The sequence below is a fragment of the Eschrichtius robustus genome, chromosome 8 (genome assembly GCF_028021215.1).
Source record: "Eschrichtius robustus isolate mEscRob2 chromosome 8, mEscRob2.pri, whole genome shotgun sequence".
In the NCBI taxonomy this organism is placed as follows: Eukaryota; Metazoa; Chordata; class Mammalia; order Artiodactyla; family Eschrichtiidae; genus Eschrichtius; species Eschrichtius robustus.
In genome coordinates, this window is record NC_090831.1 from 70,638,341 (window position 1) to 70,661,246 (window position 22,906).

A 22,906-nucleotide genomic window follows, 5' to 3' on the forward strand; every position below is an offset into this window, starting at 1 on the left:
CAAAGAAGTGATTATTCACTTTATTATTAACAACTTCCCTTGTTTGAACCTCCATTACACTTTGTTATACTTCTATTAGGTATTTATCACATTTTACCTTATACAATAACCATGTGATATATGTGATAACATAAAACCCTGTGTTACGGATATTAAACTTGCCTATTTTTCTCTGATTAGACATCAGCCCCTTAGGTCTATACCTTGCTCATCTTCATGTGCCTACAAAGCACCAAGTCTGGCTCATGGTTGCCACTCCCTAAGTACTAAAGAATATTCCGGACTAGAATTGAGAAACTACTGAAGGAAGATAAATTTCACCCATACACATATTTATTTTATTCGTTATCATAAAATCTAGACTTGTAAGCCCACTGATTCCAGGACCCTGTTATCACTCATGATGCTGAAACCATTCAAATGCACTTTATATTCTAAATGGGCATTCTTTCAGGTGCTACTGAAGTTGGGTGTTGAAACCACTACACATGTGGTTGTATCTCAGTGAGCTTCCTAGGGATGTGGTCCGCAGCATGAGTAGGCAGAACTCAGGCAAGCCCCTCCCTTCCAGTCATTTGGATTAATTAACAAACATTCCTATTCCCCTCCTCCAGGACCATGCTTAACAACCCCTTTGCAGTCAAGGACAGCCATCTGATCTGCTTTGGCTAATGAAATGTGAGGGACTAGGGCACACTTATCAAGATGAAACCTCTCTCAGCATAAGTCTCTGAGTGAACATGGTCGCCAGGGCCCCTTACCGACCCACACTAGACATGTAACACGAGCGAGAAAAATCTTTCATCGTGCTCCTCCGCTCAGGTTTGGGAGTTGTTTTTTATTGAATCATGATGCAGCCTAACCCTATCAGTACACTCCCATGGCCCCAACACACTCCAATGATCCAGCATTCTGGTTACTTTTCACCTTTCTTGACTTGGTGTTGGCAGCTTCCAGTACCCTCCTTTACCACCCCCCACCCAAGCCTGCTGTGGACTGCCCTCTGAAAAGGGTGTCACAAAGACTCTCTCCTTGACCAAACCCTAGACAGGTTCCTCCGAGTGGTTTTCAACTAGGCCCAGTCTGTGGGCAGGTTCTCAAGAGCCCAATTTTAGCAAGAGTCCTGAGAAGTCAGTTTAGCCAGAATCCCCCACCCGCGATATCTGAACACCAGCACCTAATTGATATCTGACTGGATTCCTCACACCCCACCACCTCCCAAGTGACAGCTGATCACCTTGGCCTGCCTTTATCAAGAATCCTATTAGGTTCATTTAGCCTGAATCCCTGCCCTTATCCCTGATGTTTCCTCTTAATAATTTTCCATCCACTGATCCCCACCCGGCTACTTGGCTATAAATTCCCACCTGTCCTTGCATTCAGAGTTGAGCACAATCTTTCTCCCCGTTGCAAAACCCCATTGCAGTGGTCCTGATATCTATCACGATACATAGTCCCCCTGAATAAAGCCTGCCTTACCATTTCTTTAACAAGTGTTATGAATAAATTTTTCTTTAATAGGTGTAAAGCACTAAGTGTCATTATTAAACATATGGTTGTCAGAACACGTGTCCTGGTTAAAGTAACTTTCATTCTGAATTTTCCCCAAAGAGTTACAAAATATTCTTTTCCACGTGCTGCCCAGATCTACCTTCCCAGTGTTTAGGAAGGCAATGGTGGGGTTGACATTGTCAAGGGGTGTTAAAAAAAAAAAAAAGAGACAACAAGCCCAAAATTGAGTCACCTGTGCTAAGTCTATGTCACCAAACCAAAACTTGATACCTAACTTAAAGTTTCAATCCCTCCCAGGAGCAGAATCTTAAACTAGTCAATCTGGAATCACCTGATCGGCACTAGTGAGGTAAATGGGATGCAGCCTGATGCATGAATCCTTGAATAAAGCTGATAAGATCTTTAAAATTTACTCAGTTGAATTTTGTTTTTTAACAGACTTGGCGGCGGCAGTGGGATTCAAAAGAAACTTTTCACAGCTTCAGGGATGATGAGAAACACAGGCATGGTACCCACAAATCCTTTGAGTTCTCTTGTTTCTCATCATCTCTGAGGGCTGTGGGTAAGCTCCTCTCAGTTCTCAGCTCTGCTGTCTTTGTGCAGAGGTCCCAATCTAACTGACTTTCCAGTCCAGGGCTTAGCGGGTCATCTTGAGCTGGCAGACAGTTCCATCTGGAACCCAAGTCCCTACCCTTGCTTCAATCCACATTTTCCTATTTGACTAAAATCCCTAGTTCCATGTTGGAAACTGCTGGTGATTCAGCCTGCAATTCCTCATTTGTTCGGAATCCTAGTCCGCAGTCACCATCTGTTGGGGTCTGCTGATTCAGTCCTTTCCCCAGTCCCCAGTATCACACTGAGAATTGCTGGTGGTACGCACAAGGTCAGTCCACGGGAACATGTCTTTGATGCTGCTGGTGTGCTAGTGTGCACATGTTTGTTTGTCTCATTTATACAGATAGAGGCTATTGCTAATGGAATCTCAGAAGCCAAAGGCTGCAAAACTGGTGGGCCTGGATTGAGAACTTAAAAGCTGTTAGAGTGCCACCTAACTCTAAAAGACTCCTGTGCTAGATAAGTTGGTCACAGAATGGCTAGACTGACACTAGGTCACCCACTAAACCCAAGAAAATTTTCATCCAACAGGGTACACTGTAAAACACCACACAATCCCCGGTCTACCAGCACATCCCTCTTAGGTATTAATTTGGCTCGGAGAGACCCAAGACCCAGCTAGCTTAAAAAAAAAAAAAATGGGATCTTTAAGTTCCAGAGTTGAGCATGCCACCTTCTGGCACACCTGCTCATTTTCTCTAAGAACTATAGTCCTGGAAACTGTATATATCTACAAAAATTGCAAAATCTTACTAAAAACAACCTAGAATTACAATGGCCATGACAGGGAATGTTCCAATTAGATTGATTGTTCATTTAAGAAGTACATTTGAAAGCAAGAGTTCCCAAATCAACAAACAGAATGGGATACCTATTTCAATTGGTATGCAGAAGCTTCCAAAAAGCTTCAAGATTCCAAAACAGCATCATTAAAAAATTCATTGCAAAAGGCTAATTAAAAATTAACAAAGATGCAAGAGGTACCTAAAATAAAAGACAGTAAGACACGTAACTCCTCCTGCTCCCCTCTATCCACCTTTACCTGAGTACTCATGCTCTCTAATTCTCTGTCTAAACTGCCTTTCCACCCTGGACAGTCACCTTTTAAAATAAACCACCCACCCAAGGCTGCAGGAGATCCTCCCCAGGTATCTTGCACTCCTCGGACAAAGACCAAGCCAAGGACCATAATTAAAGAATTTCCTAAACCCACGGAGGATCCCCAAAAGTTTTCTGAAGTATTTAGAGTCCTCATTGGAGCCTATGATCTGGGGCTGCCAGATCCTTATCAGCTCGTGCACATGCTGGTAGGACCTGGTGAAGCCCAAAATTGTATGCAAGAAGCAGGATGGCGTAACCCTACTGATGATATTCGAGATCCTCAATCTTCATCACGGTCCCCTTATGGAGCAGAAAAAGCTTGCACAATGCAGCTGATCTTCTAATAGCCATTCCTAGAGTCTTCCTTGCCCGCGATGATTGGTCTGTTATTCAAACATGCTAACAAAAAGTGAATCTGTGGCCGACTTTAAAACCCAACTGGAAGCTCTCTTCCTAAGGCATCCTGGGTTCCATACCATAAATGATGTCACCCAACCTGCTCTAGTTGCCCAACTTGTAAATGGATTATCTCCTGAGATTAGCAGATTGATAAAAAGGCAGAAAATAGGACGGGAGGCCACTGGTTTGACTGAACCCATGACCACTGCTGAGCACTTTGAAAGGACTTTGGAATAAGACCGTAAACAAAAGTCTGCCAAACTATTAGCCTTTACAACTACAACAGTTCCAAGGCCAGAGACCTAAAATAATACCTGGGCCTCCCACACTGCACCCTCCAAGAGGGTCCATCATCAAAACATTGGCCTAGGGATCCATGTCTCAATTGTAATCAACTGGGGTACTGGAAAAAAGAATGCTCTCATTGATCCTGTAAAAATTCTTCAACATCAACTTAAATTCTCTCATATCTTCCCCCAAAGGGGGGCCCTCGTATGGGCCCCTCCAAGAGTTGACAGGACTCCGACAGATTCTCTGGTAAATTGCCACTAGTAATTCCTTTACATAGCCAAGGGGAAATTAAAATTTAATGGGAAACCTTGCCAAATTGTGATAGATACCAGAGCTACACTCTCTACTTTAAATCCCAGAGGACAACAAATGCCTTGGAGTGAAAAAGAAGTTTCCACAGTGGGTATCTAATAAAATTCTATCTCAATCAGTACAAATGACTCTGGGACCTTTCACTGAAAAACATTCCTTTTTGCTCTGTGATACAGCTGTAGTCAATCTATTAGGTAGCGATCTCCTTTCTAAATTAAAAGAGCTAATAAATTTTGCTTCTAATGGAGACCTCACCTTAGAATGTCCTGACCAACCGGAACCTGATCTTTTATGTTCTTTACAATCTGTCCTTGATACAGAAGAGGAAGAATTCCAGCAAAAGACCTCTAATTTAATCGAGGTGCCTGAAAATCTGTGGGCTACCTCTAACACTGACACTGGGAGAATAAGAAGTGCAGAGCCTATAAAAATTCGGAGAGACATAACTAAACCTCTTCCTAAACTGCCTCAATATCCATTAAAACCTAAGACCACACAAAGCTTCATACCAATAATAGAAGACCAATTCACGCAGGGCTAACCATTCCCTGTACCAGCCCCTGTAACACCTGGTCTTATCAGTCCCAAAACCTAATGGGTGGGGATGGCGATTTGTCCAGGACTTGAGAGCTATTAACAAGATTCCCCATTTTCCAGTTGTTCCATTCCCCAAAATCCTTTGTCACAAGTTCCATCAGACTCAAGATGGTTCACCATTGTGGAGCTTTGTCTTCTTCAGCATCCCTGGGGACCCCAACAGCCACTATCTATGCATCTTTACTTGGAACAATCAACAATATACCTGGACAGGCATGCCTCAAGGGTTCACTGAGGCCCCTTCTGATTTTTCCCAAGTGCTCCACCAAGATTTATGTACCCTCCAGGTTCCTAGGAAATCGACCCTTCTACAGTAAGAATATAGATGACCTTTTGCTATATTAAGTTACCAAAGAGGCATCCATAAAGAATTCCACTTATTTGCTACAACAGTTAGCTAAAAAAGGACATAAAGTCTCCAAGGAAAAATTACAATTATCTCTAGACACTACCCGTTACCTAGGTCATAGTCTAAGGGCTGAAGGAATCCAGCTGTCTCCAAAAAGAATTAAGCTAATCCAAGAATTCCCTAGGCCAACACCTAAGCGACAACTTTGTGGATTCCTAGGCCTGGCTGGTTATTGCAGACTATGGGTTCCTAATTTTTCTCTCATGGCTTTCCTGCTCTATGAACTCACTAAAAACTCAGTCCCTGAACCAGTTCCTGGGGAAGATAAACATGAGCAGGCCTTTATCAAACTAAAACAAGTGCTGCAAGAACCGCCTGCCCCAGGGCCGCCCAACGTCAAAACCATTCCCCTTATTTGTACATGAAAGAGATAACCAAACCAAGCTCACACAAGAACATGGTAAGCATAGGCCTAGTGCTTATTACAGCACACAATTTGATGCAGTTGCTCGTACCTATCCCAACTGCCTTAAGGCTGTAGCTGCAAAGTTAGCAGAAGCCTCAGCAGATTTAACCCTAGGAAATGACATTTATTTACAAACTCCACATATTGTCCAAGGTCTTCTTAATTCTGAATTGCCTCAACATTGCTCTGCAAACAGACTAAACTCCTATGAGATCCTTCTGCTTTCACCACCTAAATTGCATCGAAACATTATAAGGTCCTTAATCCTGCTACGTCACTACCCCTGACTGAAGAAGGTGAGCCCCAAGACCTCGAGGTAATAACATCCCATTTCGTGACACCACGTCCTGTCAACGAGAAGCCATCACAATGAGAAGCCCGCACGCCACAACAAAGAGTAGCCCCAGTTCACCACAACTAGAGACAGCCTGCGCACAGCAACGAAGATGCAATGCAGCCAAAATAAATAAATAAATTAATTAAAAAAAAAAAATGAGCCCTTGTTCCAGACTTTTGCCACCCCGATGTCCTTGCAACAGGCAACAGCCTGCTTCTGAGTCAGAGAAATCATGATGAGCAAACAATGGTTGTAAATTCAATGACAGGTCAGGGCTACAGGAAACCCAGGATGGTGCCTGGCTCTTCCTGACTCCCTGGCAAACCCCATTTTTCGGTTTTTGCATTCCTTCACCCACCATGGTGCAATTAAGATGACTGAAATCATGAATAAACACTGGTGGAGGGCCTTCTATAAAATTATAAAAACAGTTTACCACCAATGTCTGACCTGTCAGGTCCATAATCCTGAAAAAACTATGTCTGTTCCCAGAGGCCACAAACCTCTTCCCTCTGGACCCTTTGAACATCTGCAGCTGGACTTCATTCAACTGCCACTTAGCATGAGTTATCAATATGTTCTTCTTATCGTATGCATGTTTTCTGCATGGGTTGAAGCTTTCCCCTGCTGCAAGCCTGATGCCTTCACAGTGGCAAAGAAACTGTTAGAAACCGTGTTTCCCACTTGAGGTGTACCGTCCACAATCGTCAGCAACTGAGGTAACCACTTCACTGTGCAAATCATATAAGCTTTAACAAAACCTTGTAAACTTCTTGAAATCGTCACTGTCCCTATAACGCTCAATCATCAGGCAAGGTTGAGAGAAGTAATGGATCCTCAAATTCAAAATCTCCAAACTTGCTCAAATTGTTAGACTCCCTTGGCCTAAGGTATTGACTCTGGTTTTGCTGACTGTTCGCAGTAGCCCTTTTGGGAAACATAAACTTACTGCACATGAGATAGTCACCAGCAGACCAATGTCTACTGTGTACAAATTTTCTGTTGATCCCTTGTTATTTCACATTAACATGACCAGCTATTGTAAGTCTTTAATGTCTTATGTTGAAGCTTATCACCAACAGATTTAAAAAAGCTCTCCCAGATCCCAATTCAAAGGATCCTGTTGGCCACAGTATGGAGCCTGGTAACTGGATATTCTGGAAACATCATCAGAGGAAGACAGCTCTTGAACTCAGTTGGAAGGGACCTTACCAAGTGCTCCTGACTGCTGACACCACTGCAAAACTAAAAGGCATTGAACCCTGGGTACATATCTCAAAGCTTAAGAAGGCTCCACCTGATATCTGGTCCTGTACAAACACTGGAGACCTGCAAATCAAACTGACTAGGAAGAGAAGTAGCCAACATCAAGATACACTGCTTCTACCAAACACCGGATCAAGACTTCATACTTTAAGTAAACATAAACGCTTTTTTTCTTCCTGTCTTTCCTTCACTCTGGCATTGGCCTGGAAAGATAATGCCATCATCTGTTATCTTCCAGGCCATTGTGAAGGGGGATAATCTTTCAGACTGTTGCATTTGTCATCAAAATATCTGATCTGTCCATGATGCTGGAGACCCCCTAGTCCTCCCTGTGACCAATTATTCTTCTATTCCCAACGTCACCACAAACTATAATTGACTCCCCTTAGAAGGCACTTACAGAGTCCAACTTTTATAGCCAGTGCTTGTTTTAACTTTCTCCACTGATAACTCTACTTGACCAATTAGACACAAACACCTACACAAACTATAGTACATTTGCACACTCACATTCTTATGATTATCTAAATCAGATCTTCCCCCAATCATGAAAAGATCTCACCAGCAGCACCCATTTTTGCAAGGAATTTAGAGCAACTTTTTATTTCAGGTTAGGAGATTTACCTCCCAAATGCACTGGAAACCTAACTGACCCTTGTCTTGAATGGGTAAGTGCAACAATCCCTTCGAATGAATTCATCAAGAGTGCCACATTAGCGGGAGCGGTTTGTGCCCCCTCAGAATTTACCTTTGTCTGTAGTGGTTATTATTCTCCTTGGGCCTACGAGTGCCTGGATGGCTGGCGTATAACTGGGCAATGCCTCTTAGGTAACCTAACTGTGCCCCTAACTGTTCACAGACTGACACAGCTCATTGGTCATCTCCCCTGAATTTACATCATTGAGTTAGAAAAGACCTACCAGAAGGTGCTCATGATTCCAGATTTGCTTCTGTTGGCAGGTCCCTACTTGCCTGGTTCAGAGTGAGTACAAATGAAGCTATGATCAAGAATCTCTCCTTAACTCTTGAAAACATTGCAGAATCCACTTCTAAAGCAAGAGCTGCCCAAGAAAAATCCTTAGACTCTCTGGCCAAGGTTGTTCCTGATAATAGGATAGCCCTTGATTGTCTTTTAGCTGAACTAGGTGTCCGTGCTATGGTCAACACCACCTGTTGTACCCGTATTAACACTTCTGGGGAAGTTGAAACTCAGCTATACAAGATCACTGAGCAAGTCAGTTGGCTTAAGAAAGTGACTACTTCAATGGGGTCTTTCTTTGACTTAATAGATTTTGATCAGTTGGGTCTTGAGGACCATGGCTCTGAAGTGCACTCCAGACATTGGGAATTGTCCTGTTTATAACAATCATAGTAATCTCCCTGGCACGATGTATTCTCACAGAAGCTTTAAATGCATGTTCACAGCAGCCAACCACCAAGCAAATGATCTCTCTAAGACTGGAATTTCAGAAAAGAAGCAAAGAAAATGACCGATGTAAAAAGTGTGAACTTGAAGTTGTGACCTGTGAATACCACAGAGAGGATGAGTAAAAAAAAAAACATGAGAACTTCAGAGCGGTAGCTGGGAGTGGTGCTAATGCCTTAAATTTTGATCACATCTCTCAGTAAAGCTAAGAGTCTGATCAAAAGGCAGGAATTGTTATTAAAAAAAAAAAAAAAGAAAGAGACAACAGGCCCCAAACAGAGTCACTTGTGCTAACCCACATCACCAAACTGAGTCTTAATACCTAACTTAATTACAGTTTCAACCTCTCCTGGGAGTAGAAACTTAAACTGGTGTATCCGGAATTACTGATCAGCACTAGGCAGGTAATCTGCCTCGTAGACCCTGCCATCCCCTAAAGGAAGGTGACCTTGCCACAAACAATCCACTCTTTCCCTATTAACTTCCTTGTCTTGCCCCCTTCTGCCTACAAAGGTCTTTCATTTTGTAAAGCTCTTCAGAGCTCCTTTCTATCTGCTAGATGGGATGCTACCCAATTCATATTTTGCTGAAAAAAAACCCAATAAGATTTTTAAAATTTACTCAGTTGAATTTTGTTTTTTAACTGAGGTGATGTTTCCAATACCCTCGCCCATCCCCCAAAGCAAAGTTCTACCCAGTTTACTGAGGTAAATGGCTCTGTCTAGGCACAATGTACTTGGGAAAGGGAACATTTGAAGAGAGTACCCTTCTCCTCTCCTATAACTGTTTTGTAACCCAACTTTTCTATCTACTTTAAACTGAAATCTACAACTTGGCCTTCAAATTTTAGTAATTCATATTTCTTTATTTTGAAAAACAAAGGGCTCTCAAAGGAAATGAGTACAATTCCCCCCTTTAAAGTTCATGGCAAAAGATATGAGATTTCATCCTTACGTGATATGCCAATTACTTTTCAACAGCATTCGAAAAATATTAAAAAGCTTAAAAGAGGAAGCAGGAAAATCTGTATTCAAAACCACAAACCTGGCCTTTACAAAGTCCCTGGGTGGTCCATATTTGCATTGGGAGATTTAGTTTGGCATTTTAACTTAGGTAAATAGACTCTCACTTTCCTCTGAGCCTGAAAACATTCAAAGAGAGAGGATCCTCTTTCGGAGCCAGTGGTAACCTATACCTTCTGAAAGTGAACAAAGTCACACTTTTCAAGGAAACAAGCAGAGAAGTTTTCTGTTATTCTTTCTCCCACAAAATACACACCAATTCCCACAACCCCTTGCTATTTTGATACTAATGGGGGAGATGGTGAAACAAGAGCCACGCTTCATTTTAAAAGGGGACACTGTCAAAACACACATTCCCCACAGGGCCTTCTACCCTTTCAGCCACCCAAACCCAGCAACTACTAAAATCCCACAAGCTGATTCTGAGACAGAATCCCATGATCATCCTCTCCACATGGGCCCACTATAACATTCAACAACTTGATCAACTTTTAAAGGCTTACATATGTGCACAACAGGATCTAAACTACTTTCAAAAGGAGAGGACTTCATTCCAATTACTAAAACCTCCAGCTTGTCAAACAAAGAAATGGGTACTATTTCAAGTTAGAGCGGGAAAATCCGTATCCTACAAGGGAAACTGTAGGCAAAGGATATAAAATATTGTCATCATTTATTCATTAGAGCTATTTAAAATACATGTGTTACTCTTGGTTTCACTCTAGATATTAGCATAAAATAGAAATCTGACAAATGAATCAAAATTTCCCCTCCCCCTCCCAGAAAGGAACCCAAGTACTGCCCTGCTCAGAGAGTGTCAGATCAAAGCCAGATCAAAAGAATTAGACCAAGGGACTCATAAAGGAAAACACAAGACTCAAACCATCCTACCCATCACTTCTAGAATGAAAGATTATCTTCCTCAAGACTGCCGTTCCCCCAGCAGAAATGTTCAATGTGATCCTGATTCAGGAAGGCAAGGCTTCCAGAATTCTAGGCATTACCAAGCCCACGTTCATATTGGGCCCAGACGTGCAATAGCAGCTACATTTAAGGAAGTGAATGTTTTACTAAACACATTAAAATAATCCAAGGGGGAAAGAATTAAATCTTATAATAAAAGGAAAATTAAGTAGGATTTATTCTGGCTAATATTTCAGGTCAACAAAGCTCGTTGAGATCTACCACGTGTAGACCCTCTGCTGAAAGATACAAAGGATGCCTCAGGGAGCCTAATGTCTTGAAGTGGAAGGAGGCAGGTACATAGCATAATTCACTTTTTAAAAGCATACCTTTGGTTCAAAGCAGGGCAGGATCACACAAGTCCCTGAGAAGATAAGGCTAGAGAGTGGTATCATGGCTGTTGAATAATAAAAAGTATCTTCCACGCATTGAGCATGTACCACTTACTGGACCCAGTACTCTCATTATTTTCAATCCTTACAATAATTTTGCAAGCTAAGTATTGTTAGCCCCATTTCACAGATGAAGAAACTGAGGCTCACACAGGCAGTCAGTGGAATATCAAGCTTTTTCTTTCCTTTCCCTTATGCTGCCTTTTAAATGTTATGCTCTTCTTATCTTGTAGAAGACCAAAGAAATGGACTTAAACTACAGCAGAGAAGATTTCAATAGAAAACCAGAACATCTAAAGCAGGGCTTCTTAACGTTGGCTGTTCTGTGCATTGTAAGCTGTCCAGCGGCACCCTGATCCTCCCCACTACAGATGCCTACAGCCACCCTCTCTCCCCAAATGTGATAACCAAAAATGTCTCCAGACATTGCCAAATGTCCCCTGGGAAGGACAATCACTCCTGGCTGAGAACCAGTGATCTAAAAACACTGGAATGGGCAGATCTCTTCCTGTAAATCACTAAATAGCAGAAAGACAACTATCCATACAGTCACCTGCCTGAGGGCAAGAGATGGGACCAGTGGCTCTGTTCTTTCTGGCCCTGCCACCTTGAGTTTGAGCCACACAGACGAAGGCCATGGACCTGACTCCCGGCACTGGCCCCGCAGTGACCTGTAACACACAGCACCTGTGCTAGATAAATATGTGCTCTTCAAACTGGCATTGTGTGCCGCTGGCATCCATGAGGCTTTCTAAAGAGCATGCAGGAATGTTATTATGAGCTAATAACATCATAATTTCGAGATCCGGAACTTCTGTCTGTAGGCTTTCCAAAAACTGACCAACCAGAGAACACACCTGTGGTTGTACAATCATTCAGGGCCTCCTTTCCCACCTCCATTACCAGGGGAAAAAAAGGAAACACAAATCTTACTGTGATGCTTGACCACAAGGTATAAAAATACCCTTTTGATGAAGAGCTTCTTCAGGTACTTTTTAAATAGAGGTTGGTATAGCACTTAAATTTTAATTTGGATTCAAAGAATGATGTCATCGTTTTATTTTTAAATGTCAAAGTTTACAATATTCTGGAAATTACATTCATTGTGATTCTTTAAACTTACAATAAAAATGTTAGATGCCAACCTAAAGTGTGTGGGGGTGAGGGAGCAGTAAACTTTTTAAAAACCTTTAAAGGTTATAGGAGAGAAAAAAGGTTGAAGCATAATGAAGCACACTGGTGTCTGTTCCCAGGCCAACCTGCTGATCAAAGGCAGTCATCCTCTACAGTGCCTGAGACTCATTTTTATTATAAAGAATGCTCTTGACTCTAACATAAATTTCTGCTTTATGTGTTTGCCACACTGATGGCATTAGCAGGTCTGTACCCAAAAATGAAACAATGGGGAAGGATCGCCAGATTGACACAAACTGAAAACTAAAGGGCATGTAGGTCATCTGGTAAACAGAGGTCCCCCCAGGATTAAGTACCAAGTTAGTGTTCCAAAAGCCACGATATCAAGTAATCCCCAGAACACCGCACAACTCAGCTTTGAAGTAAGTTCATTTTTGCAACGAATAGTCTTGCAGCTACCCCGGCAAAATCAACCAATCAACTCTCTGGGCTTGGCTGTAGACTGCTATGCATTTGCTGCTCAGCAAGATACCTGGGCACACCTGAGAATCAAATGTGTGGGGCATGAGCACACACCTCAAGGGAAAGCAGGGCTTGCTTATCCTCTGCCACGCTGAGAAATGTCTAATTTTCTTGTTCCCCTTTGATAACACATTTAGGCTTTTCCTATCAGCATGTGAGAGTGTTCCTGAGGAACTCTCCGTCCTGCCACAATAAAAAGCTACACTAAACAGCACTTTTTGGTGTCCCACATAGAGAAACAACGAAATATGTTGGGAAGAGAATAAACAGGCTTTGGACTCTGGCCAACCTACATTTGAAATCCAGCCCTTCTACTAACTGGCCTCATGTGGCCTTGACCGAGTGGCTTAATGTTTCCAATCATCTGATTCCTTGTTTGTCAAATGCAGATAAAAATGTCAGCCTTACAGGGATGTTGGGAAGAGTCGATGAACCCTAAGTGTGAAAAGGGTAAGTGCCTAGTGAATGGCCAGCAGTGCTAGGGCTGCCTGGGGTCCTGGAGACCTCACTTGGTTGCAGCATGCATTAGTATATGTTGTACTTGGACCTGGGCACTCTAGCATGCCTCTGTAGTGAAATGCCAGCAATGTCCAAATAACATTTTTTCTTGGCTGGTTCTAACAGGAGAGTTTGCCTTGTTTCCAACACATTTCAGCAGAATGGCCGCTGCTCCTCCCCCTTCCTAAACAGTGCACTTGAACCAGTGGTTCTTAATCTCTTTTTAGTCACAAATACCCAGTCTTTCCCTAGAAAACTGCATTTAGCACACATGCATAAAATTTTGCATCAATTATATCGGGTTCAACGACCACCTGAAAACTCTCATATGCCTGCCCTCCATGGTGCCTATGACTCCTGCTTAAGAAGACTCCTCTAAACAAAGACTCAGGAGATGCTCTATAAACATGTGGCTCCTCGGCTGGCACCTGGGTAGTGGCGTCTATGTTACAATGTAAGCTTCACGCTGACAGTCTGGTGCCAGGCTTCCTGCAGAGAAGCAAAGGAAACAAGTCCTGGGTACCAACGAAGAGCTCCCAGTCAAGAGGACTCATTTTTTACATGGACCTGGGCAATGGTTTATAAATTTCAGAGTAATGAGAGTGGAGTTAACTGTAGTTAATTCTCAAAAGAAGTGAACCCTAGAAGTTCACGGTCCCAGCAAAGTCCCCAAAAGAACATACTTTCTGGGCTTCCCTGGTGGCACAGTGGTTGAGAATATGCCTGCCAATGCAGGGGACACAGGTTCAAGCCCTGGTCTGGGAAGATCCCACATGCCGCGGAGCAACTGGGCCCGTGAGCCACAATTACTGAGCCTGCGCGTCTGGAGCCTGTGCTCCGCAACAGGAGACTTCACGATAGTGAGAGGCCCGCACACCGCGATGAAGAGTGGCCCCCGCTTGCCGCAACTAGAGAAAGCCCTCGCACAGAAACGAAGACCCAACACAGCCATAAATAAATAAATAAATAAAATTAAAAAAAAAAAAAAAAAAAAGAACATACTTTCTCACATTTTCTAGGGAATGTAGAAGATGCAACAGTTTCTAGTAAAAGGGATCCCTAATCAATGGAACAACTATTTACATGGTATTTGAGATCCACAAAGTATTATGGAGAATTACTAGTTTCATTAAGGAGACAGAACGAAGGCAATATCTGACTTCAAAAGAGCTATGGTCCTACGTTGGTTTTGCCATATCATCCACACCTACCAATCAACTGGCAAAAAAGTATGGCTACACTTAAGGCTTAAAAGAAATAGCAATGGCTCACAAGGAAAATGGGCAACAAACCCAAAAGAAACAGACAAGCTCAGCTTTTTTGCTTCTCACAAGGGACGCTAGCTAAAATGGATGAGTACTGGTTTTAGAGTCAGACCTGATTTGAATCCTACCTCTGCTATGTATTAAGTATATCACTTAACTCAGTTTTTCATCATCTGTAAAATATGGATAATAATGTCTACTTCATAAGATTAATATAGGGATTGAAATGAGATAACATAAGAGCCTGGTATTCAATATATGAAAATTAACCAGTATAAACTGTCCTATAGAAGAGTACAGTCAGATTGCCCAGGTTCAAATCCTGGCTCTACAACTTATTAGCCGAGCAATTTTCAGAAAGTTACTTGACATCCTTGTGTCTTAGTTTCCTTGCCTGTCAAATAGGATTACAAATAATATCTACCTCATCAGATTTTTGTGAGGATTAAATAAGTTAATACATGAGAAGTAGTTTAAAGTGCAATGCCTGGCCAAGTGCTCAGTACATTTTAGTAAATGTATTGGTAATGTAATACATTCAGCAAAGGCAGTGCAATACATTTAGGAAATGTACTGAGCACTGCTAAAGTGCTCGGAATATTATTATCAACCTTTGTTTTATTTGATGGGGCAAAGTATAGGGAGAACAAGGTGATGAAAGAATATACTTAAGTTTGCAATGCATGTGTGTGACCTCTACATTTGATGCTATTAGGTGACAGAAGGAAACAAGGTGACCAGGGAGGATGAGTGGCCCACTGATATAACTGTTGATGAAGCCTGTACACATCTGTCTGTGCTAAGAGACGTGGCTGGGTTTAAAAACTTGGCATGTATTTTACAAGACTCGTCTGCATCGTTGTTTTGAGCATGAACAGAGCAGCACCCAGGCTTTATCTCCAAGAATTACTTGACTCAGCACTGGAGTCAAGGAAAAGGCTCACTTATTAAAGGCAGACTCTGGAAGGAATATTTGGGGAAGTAGGAGGGGTGGGAACAAAGTTCATAGAGCCCCCTCTTAGGCATGAAACATGATGAGAAATGTCTGATGACTTCTTCTTACCATCTCAGTTCACTAGAAACTAGGGACCAGGGAGCACCACTTGTGAGAACTCTGCTCCACTCTTCTGTGGGTTGAGTTTATCTTCTCTGCCCATATCCCTAGTGGTGATTATACATAATGATATAGACCTGTAACACCAAAAATGCTTCAGGACTTATTTCTAGCAGGAGAGGAGGAAAGGCTGGGTGTGGGGAGGGGCTGAACCATCCCTCTCCTCCAGGGCACTGTGCAGAAGCTCAGCAACCCTGAGGTCCAAGAGAGAGGAAGCAGGTGCATCAGTGCCTGAGACAGGGAAGAAAAAGAGAGATGTGGAAGATGTTATGGGCCAAGAATGGGGCCCAGAGCTGAGCAGGCTGAAAAAAGCCTGCATTGGGCCCCCAACTATATTAATTAAACATACCAATGATGATGCTAGAAGATTTTTAAAAGAAATGGCTCTTGGAGCACTGGATCCTCAAACCTTAAGAAAGATTGGGGAGTTGGTTCCTATGAAGAGAACATTTGATGACTTAGTGGTAGCAATGTATGATTTTATTTTACTAAGAAACATAGTCAGAAGAGCAGAGTTTGGGTCCTTTTTTTCCATGTCGAAACTTGCACTGAGTGCAAATTTCAAATTTACTAATACTGATCAACGTCTTTCTCTATAATTTCCACAGTGAAAATGTATACAGAGGCAATCACCCATATCTGTGCTAATATTACCCATATGATGTCTTCTGCAGCTACCATGCCTTACTGTTGGTTATGTTTTCTGCTAATCTGGAATATTTGCAAGCAATTTTGCACAACCCTGAACTACAATAAGTCTACAATGCCCACTTGAAAGGCATTCCCGGCAAGAAAATGGCTGGCTACTTGTTCTGACCCTTACCTAGATGTGGGAGAGTCCAGGATAACGAATATATTCCATCTGCTGCATTTTGCTGAGCCTCTAATTTCCTAAGTAATTTCCTGTCCTGATCCTGGGTTTCTGTTCATCCTTATTACAAGTCATGAGACTCCCGGACACTCAGTTCCCATCAGTGTCGCCAGGGTCACCGACCTTATGATGACGACGCACGGATTTATAAGGCCAGAGCGATGCGGTAGTGGGAGTGGGGGAAGGAGAGGCACGCGGCCGCGAAGGTGTTTACTAAAACACATCCCCCAGCCACACTTTTTTTTGCAGCAGTGAGAGAAACGGGCACCTTCTTGCGTGAGTGTTTAATTAATGCCTTGCTGGAAGTACCTTCGCTTCCTTCGACTTGGCGGGTAGCAACAGCATTTAAGAGCTTTGCAGACAGCTGAAAATGTACTCAAACAGCACCCATTCCCCTCCCTCTGCAGCTCCCCCCTCCCTCGGGGGCCGTCAGCTGGTTGCCCTGAGGGGTGCGGATTTCACTGCCGCTAACCTTCTGCTCCCCAGGAGAAAACCGAGGCGGGGCGCACTGGGATGCCCCTCCCAGCCCACAAGGTGATGACACCACTACTCACTCGTTCTCATCTGCCCTCGCCTCCTGGCTCAGCCGGGAGAGCCGCAGCAAGGGGCTGCAGCTGGCGGGGGGGGGGCGGGCTTTGGCCGCTTTCGGGCGCCGCGGAGCACGCAGGAGCCCGGGGAGGGGGCCGAGGCCAAGGTACGGCTGCGGCTGCCGCGGCCGCACTACTGCCCGGCGGCTCCAAAAGCCGACAACCCGGGGGCGGGAGGGTTGAGGAGGGGCGCGGAGGCGGCGGCCCGGGGAGCGCGACCCCCCCTCCCGTTTACCTGGACGCGGTCGGCGGCGGCTGCGCAACTGGGCTCGAGAGCGCGGCCACGGCTCCCCGGCGGCGGCGGCGGTGGCGGCGCTCGTGCGCTTCCCGAGGGCGGCGGGCCCGGCGCGCGCAGGATGTGCTGTCTCACGCTGCGCCGGCCGCTCGGCTCACGCTCCTCCGGCACCTACAGCACTTCCTCCCTCGCCGGAGCCTGACACTGACAGCTCCCTGCGAGCACCCAGTCTGCGGCTCGCCCCGCCCCCGGCCCACGCCCTCCACGCCCCGCGCTCCTCCCGCGGGAGGGCCCTCCGCACCCGGGATCGCGACGAGCGGGTGGCTCCGGCCCAGAGGTTGGTGGCAGCAGCGTACCTGGGGAGGTCTATCCGTCTACCCCTGTGCCACCGGTAGGACTCGCCTAAGTGGCTGCAAACGGAAGAGCTTCAGTGTTGTGAGAGCTCCTGCCGACATGCCAACATGGAACAACTTTCACTCCCTGACAACTACTTTAGGTTATTTAAACAGAAATAGAGAAAGCTCAGATCCATCTGTCACGCACAAAGACTTATAGATTTAGCCTTAATTTTTCCCAGAGGAAAAAATATATATTCAGCTTGTCTCCACAACATTGCTTCTTAAAGTCCTAGCTTTTAAAAATCTGGGTAACAAAATATCCTCCATATGCTAAGTTAAATAAGTCAGACAGAGAAAGACAAAGACTGTGTGATATCACTTGTATATGGAATCTAAAACACACGAGGAACTAGTAAATATAACAAAGGAGCAGACGCACAGATATTGAGAAGAAATTAGTGGTCAGTGGGGAGAGGGAAGGGGGAGGGGCGTTTTCGGGGTAGGGGATTAAGAGGTACAAACTATCATGTATAAAATAAGCTGCAAGGATATATTGTACAACACAGGGAATATAGCCAATATTTTATAACTGTAAATGGAGTATACCTTTAAAAATTGTTCACTATATTGAACACTATATTGAATCAATATACCTTTTAAAGTATACCTTTAAAAATTGAATCACTATATTGCACACCTGTAACATATAATGTTGTGTAACCAAGCAGAAACGAATGGGGCCTTCCCAGGGACAGACCCCTCCCCCATATCCTCTGTTTTAGCTCCTCTGTGAAGTGCCTAGGTAACAGTATCTGATGCACATTTCCTGAGTTGTTTTACAGACGCTAAAACCCCCAGGTGGAAGACATTAACTAGTTAACTACTCAATGACCAAGAGCACGCAGCCCCCTGGCCTATTGGCGCCTAAGGACAACCTCTAAACCTAAAGTTAACCCCTGTGACACCGCCCTGTTACCTCACCATTAACCAATCAGAGAATTTTGCAAGAGCTGATCAGGTACCCTGGGGCTCCCCTCCCTCACCTTGCCTTTAAAAATACTTTGCTGAAACACATTGGGGATTTCAGGCTTTCTGAGCATTAGCTTTCCCGGACTCCTCGCATTGTGCCTTATAATAAACGCTGCACTTTCTTTCCTTCACCACAACCCGCTGTTAGTAGGTTGGCTTTACTCTGCGCGGGCAAGCAGACCCAAGTTTGATTCAGTAACGATTGTATATCAGCTATACTTCAATTTTTTTAAAAAACAGCACATATGAAAAAGAAAAAAAATTTTAATAAAAATCTGGGTAACCATTCTTGGACTCCCCCAAAGCTGCCGTAACAGCCGAGTTTTAAGGCCCAGAAATGGATTGGGGGATTCTAATCGATGCAGGTTTGGCACCATTTTTAGGTAAGCCTTTCATCATGTTTCTTAGATATCTGTGGGGTCATTGTACATATTAGAATGAAAGTAGAGAGCAAGGACTATATCTCATTCACTGCAGTATCCCCAATATCTACAACAGTGTTTAATGCATAAACGGGTGCTCAATAAATATTCATGGATTCATTTAATTGACAAGTACTACAGTATTTTCAAAATAAATATAGATCTGATTGTGAATACAATATCATACCTATCTATAAAATGGCTTTCCTTGTTCCAGTTTTGCCTTGCTGACAAATTATTGCGAGCATAAGTATGGCTAAAAAAGGAGAGCGTTAAAATGTCTTTAGTTAGAAGGAATTCAAACTATTCCAGAAGAAAAATTCTATGAAACAAATACTTGCCACTGCCATGTATTAGATACTTAATATATGTCAAACTCTACATATATTTTCCTTTTAAATTTTTCAGTAACACTATGTAACAGATACAATGCCATGCCTATAGAAAATGAATCTGTGTCTCAAAGAAGTTAACTACCTTGCCAGAATTCCACAGCTCCTGAGTGATTCACCTGACATCAGAATCCGTGTCCACCTGACTTCACAGCTTATACATTCCCACTTGGTATTACTGTCTCTCCAATATGAGGGTTGATGAATGTCCACTACCTGCAAAGCATTGTGTTATGTTAGGAGTTTCAGATGGTCCAAAATTGAGGAGAATATAATCCCTTTTCACAAGTAAGGTTAAAATCCAGTTGAAGGTGGAAAAAAAGAGATAAAGGCAACATATAATTAAAGACAAACCATAAGGAAATGGTCAAAGCCGTACAATGGGTTAAGAGAACTCAAGTAAGAGCCCATCTGGTATGAGTGGAGGAGATTGTAGGAGGAAATTAGAATTATGAATATGGATAATATTTGAAATGGGTAGGTAAGGTTTTTAACAGTAGAAATGAAGAAGGGAGAACATTTTCAGGCATAAACAAAGCTCCAAAGAAGAGAAAGCACTATGTATACTTAGTAAGTGTTGAGTGAGCTAGCTTTTTGGAGCATAACAGACTCATAGGGGAGCAGATTTGGGCCTTAAGGGATGCTGAAGAGCAGACAATGGAGTACCACCATGACAGATATTTGAGCAGGAAATGACACTTGAGGAGAGTCATCTGAGGGTATCTAAGCATAGGGGACTGGAACAAGCAAAGGCTGAAGAGACCAATTCGAAGTTCATTGTAAGAATCCAGGCCAGGATTAAGAAGGTCTAAATTTGTCAATCGTATTCATCACGAATAGCTTGAAATACATGCCTGGCACAAATTAAACCCTCAATAAAAAGCAGTTGTAATTATTTTTATTATGTACTCAGGCATAGTACAGATATTGGGTGTGGGACTGGAAATGAATAAGAAATAAATGGTGTCTATATTCCAGAGACTCAAAATCTAAAGAAAAGACACCACTGGCTTTAATACCAAGCAGACTAAGAAAAGCAGAACAATTAAAAACATTTGCCATGAGAGATCGAGAAGGAGAAAATGCATTCCAATTGGGAATTTTTGTGATCTGGAAGGTCTTGTTGAAGAGGTTCTGGGTGTTTGTGTTTAGTTAGATGCAAATTTTGACACATGGTGATATGCGCTTGAGAATGAGGTTAGAAAACAGGCACAAAAAGAGGTATAGACCTTGCTTATTGATAGATCTTAATTTTTTAGAGCATTCTAGGTTTACAAAAAAATTGTGCAGAAAGTACAGAGAGTTCGCACATACCCCCGACAAATTATAAACTGGTCATTGCAACTAACCTGTTTCACCTCTTAATGTAGCTATTGCTTCAAAGTCTGAAAGAAGGTCTTCAAGAACAGATTAAATGGCTACCAAAGAACATCACGGGCAAATTCCTAACTTGCTATAGCCATTAGGAGGTTGCTTTAGTGCCTCCAGAGAGACAGTGGTGTGGCTAAGCTCCCCAGTTCTGGAATTAGACTGTCTGGGTGTGAACTTGTCTACCACTTAACTGCTTTTGTATATTGGTACATGTTACTAGACTCCTCAAAGACCCAAGTCTCCTAGAAGGCAAAAAGGGGCAGTAATACTACATGTCATCTATGATATTTCAATGAGTTAATCCATGTGAAGCACTTGACACAGTCCCTAGCATGTAATTAAAAATGCTCAATAAATCTTAGCTATAGTTTGCTATAATTAATCCAGCCTGCATGAAAAGTACAAAAAGTAGAGCTTTGTACCCTCTAAATTCAGTGTCCAATCTTGACATAACCAGACTTGAGGTCAGACCTTAGAGTCACTACTAGCCTTCAAGACAGAGATGCCTTTGCCTTTGTGCACCTGTCATTCATTAGTGCTGAATACAGGCAGGGTCCCTCAGCTGGCTCCTTTGTCTGACTTACTCACCTAGGGCCCCACTTCACACAGGTTCCAACAGAACTTTTGTACACCAGATGCCCTCACATCTGCCAGAGAATCTCCTCTGGAAGTTATTCCTCAGTTAATTATATCTTGGTTGCAAGAGATAAACTGAAAATCCACCTCAGTGGTCCAAAGGCTCTAAAAACACAGAAAAGAAATGTGAGCCATCAGAATCAGTTATTAAAAATGAAGGGGGCCCAAAGAAGAAAAAATGCTTGAAAATGTTCTCTAGTTAGGATGACATGTGCTCTACATCATGTTCAAAATAAAAACCTGTGAGGAAACTAAAGCACTGCCCAATGTCATACACAGTTTTGTATGGGATATATACCAGGTAGGATATATTTTATGTATTTTTCTATTATATGACTGAAGTTGGTCTGTTTGTGCCAAATCAAAACAATAATAGATGTCCCGAAACAGGTGCATTATTAGTGTTTGAAGATTTATTAGAAATTAAAGAGTGACTTATGGGGAAGTCAATGATTCCAATGTCTAAAGCAACTCCTGCTTTTTGTCTTCTGGACACTTTTCATTAAGGGACATTGCTTATGTTTTTATATAGTAGGTGCAAAAACCCTGCAATAAATAAAGACACACACACAAAATTTGCCTTCAGTTTTGGAAGAATGAATTCAGAGGTGTCTGCTGTGTAGCTTTAGATTTCTCTAAATGCTTTTTGAATAACTTCCAAGTACAACACCAATTCTACTATAATTACCTATATTTGTAATATAATTGTATTATAATCACCCACACTTCCACCTCCTTCACTTTTGCCACCATGTGTCTTTGCCCCTCCCCTTCCTCCTTACATTTCCTTCCATCAGCTTTTCTTTTGAGGATGATGCATGTTTTTAACAATCAATCATTAAATACAATGATGAAAATATCTATACAGAAAAAATAGAAGTCTTTGGATCTTAAAAAAATCGTTTTAAGCACTTACATGTATGGAGGAAAATCCAATGATTATAAAACATAAATTATTTATGTCATTTTAAATTCACATTCCATCAGTGTCTAAATATAAATCTTTATTTTTTCCAGCTGTGAAATCAGTATCTACATTCTTCATTGTGTTCTACCTCGTTACATGTTATTTCAAATTTCTATTTCTAGGAATCAAATAACCTACCTTGCCAAAAGAAATTAAACCACAATTTTGGTAAATTACATCTCTAGATTATTTCCTAGAAACATATTTTCATAGTTCTTGTAATTGCTCCTTGGAAAGATTGATCCTAATAGCTCTCCCAACGCTTTAAAAAAGTCATCTGTGTTTTTTAAAATAATTACATATGTATAATAATTACAATGTATCAATATACATTGATACTATGTGCCTTTAACCAGAAAGTCTGAGCATTTTTTATGGTGCTTCATTATTTGTTATTTCTCATGTGCTAACTCTGAATATCATGACCATTTGAGAAGTGGAAATCTAAATATTTTATGTATTTTAGAATACAAATTT

General features: G+C 42.4%; 1 protein-coding gene across 1 annotated transcript in view; it reads right to left on the reverse strand.

Annotated features, from left to right (window-relative positions):
• DYNC1I1 (dynein cytoplasmic 1 intermediate chain 1) overlaps positions 1-17,307 on the reverse strand; it is a 344,009-nt gene extending 326,702 nt beyond the window's left edge. Inside the window, exon 1 of the mRNA XM_068549982.1 lies at positions 17,275-17,307. The gene's annotated coding sequence lies outside the window, so the exon portion shown is untranslated. The remainder of the gene's footprint in view (positions 1-17,274) is intronic.
• Positions 17,308-22,906: the final 5,599 nt, after the last annotated feature.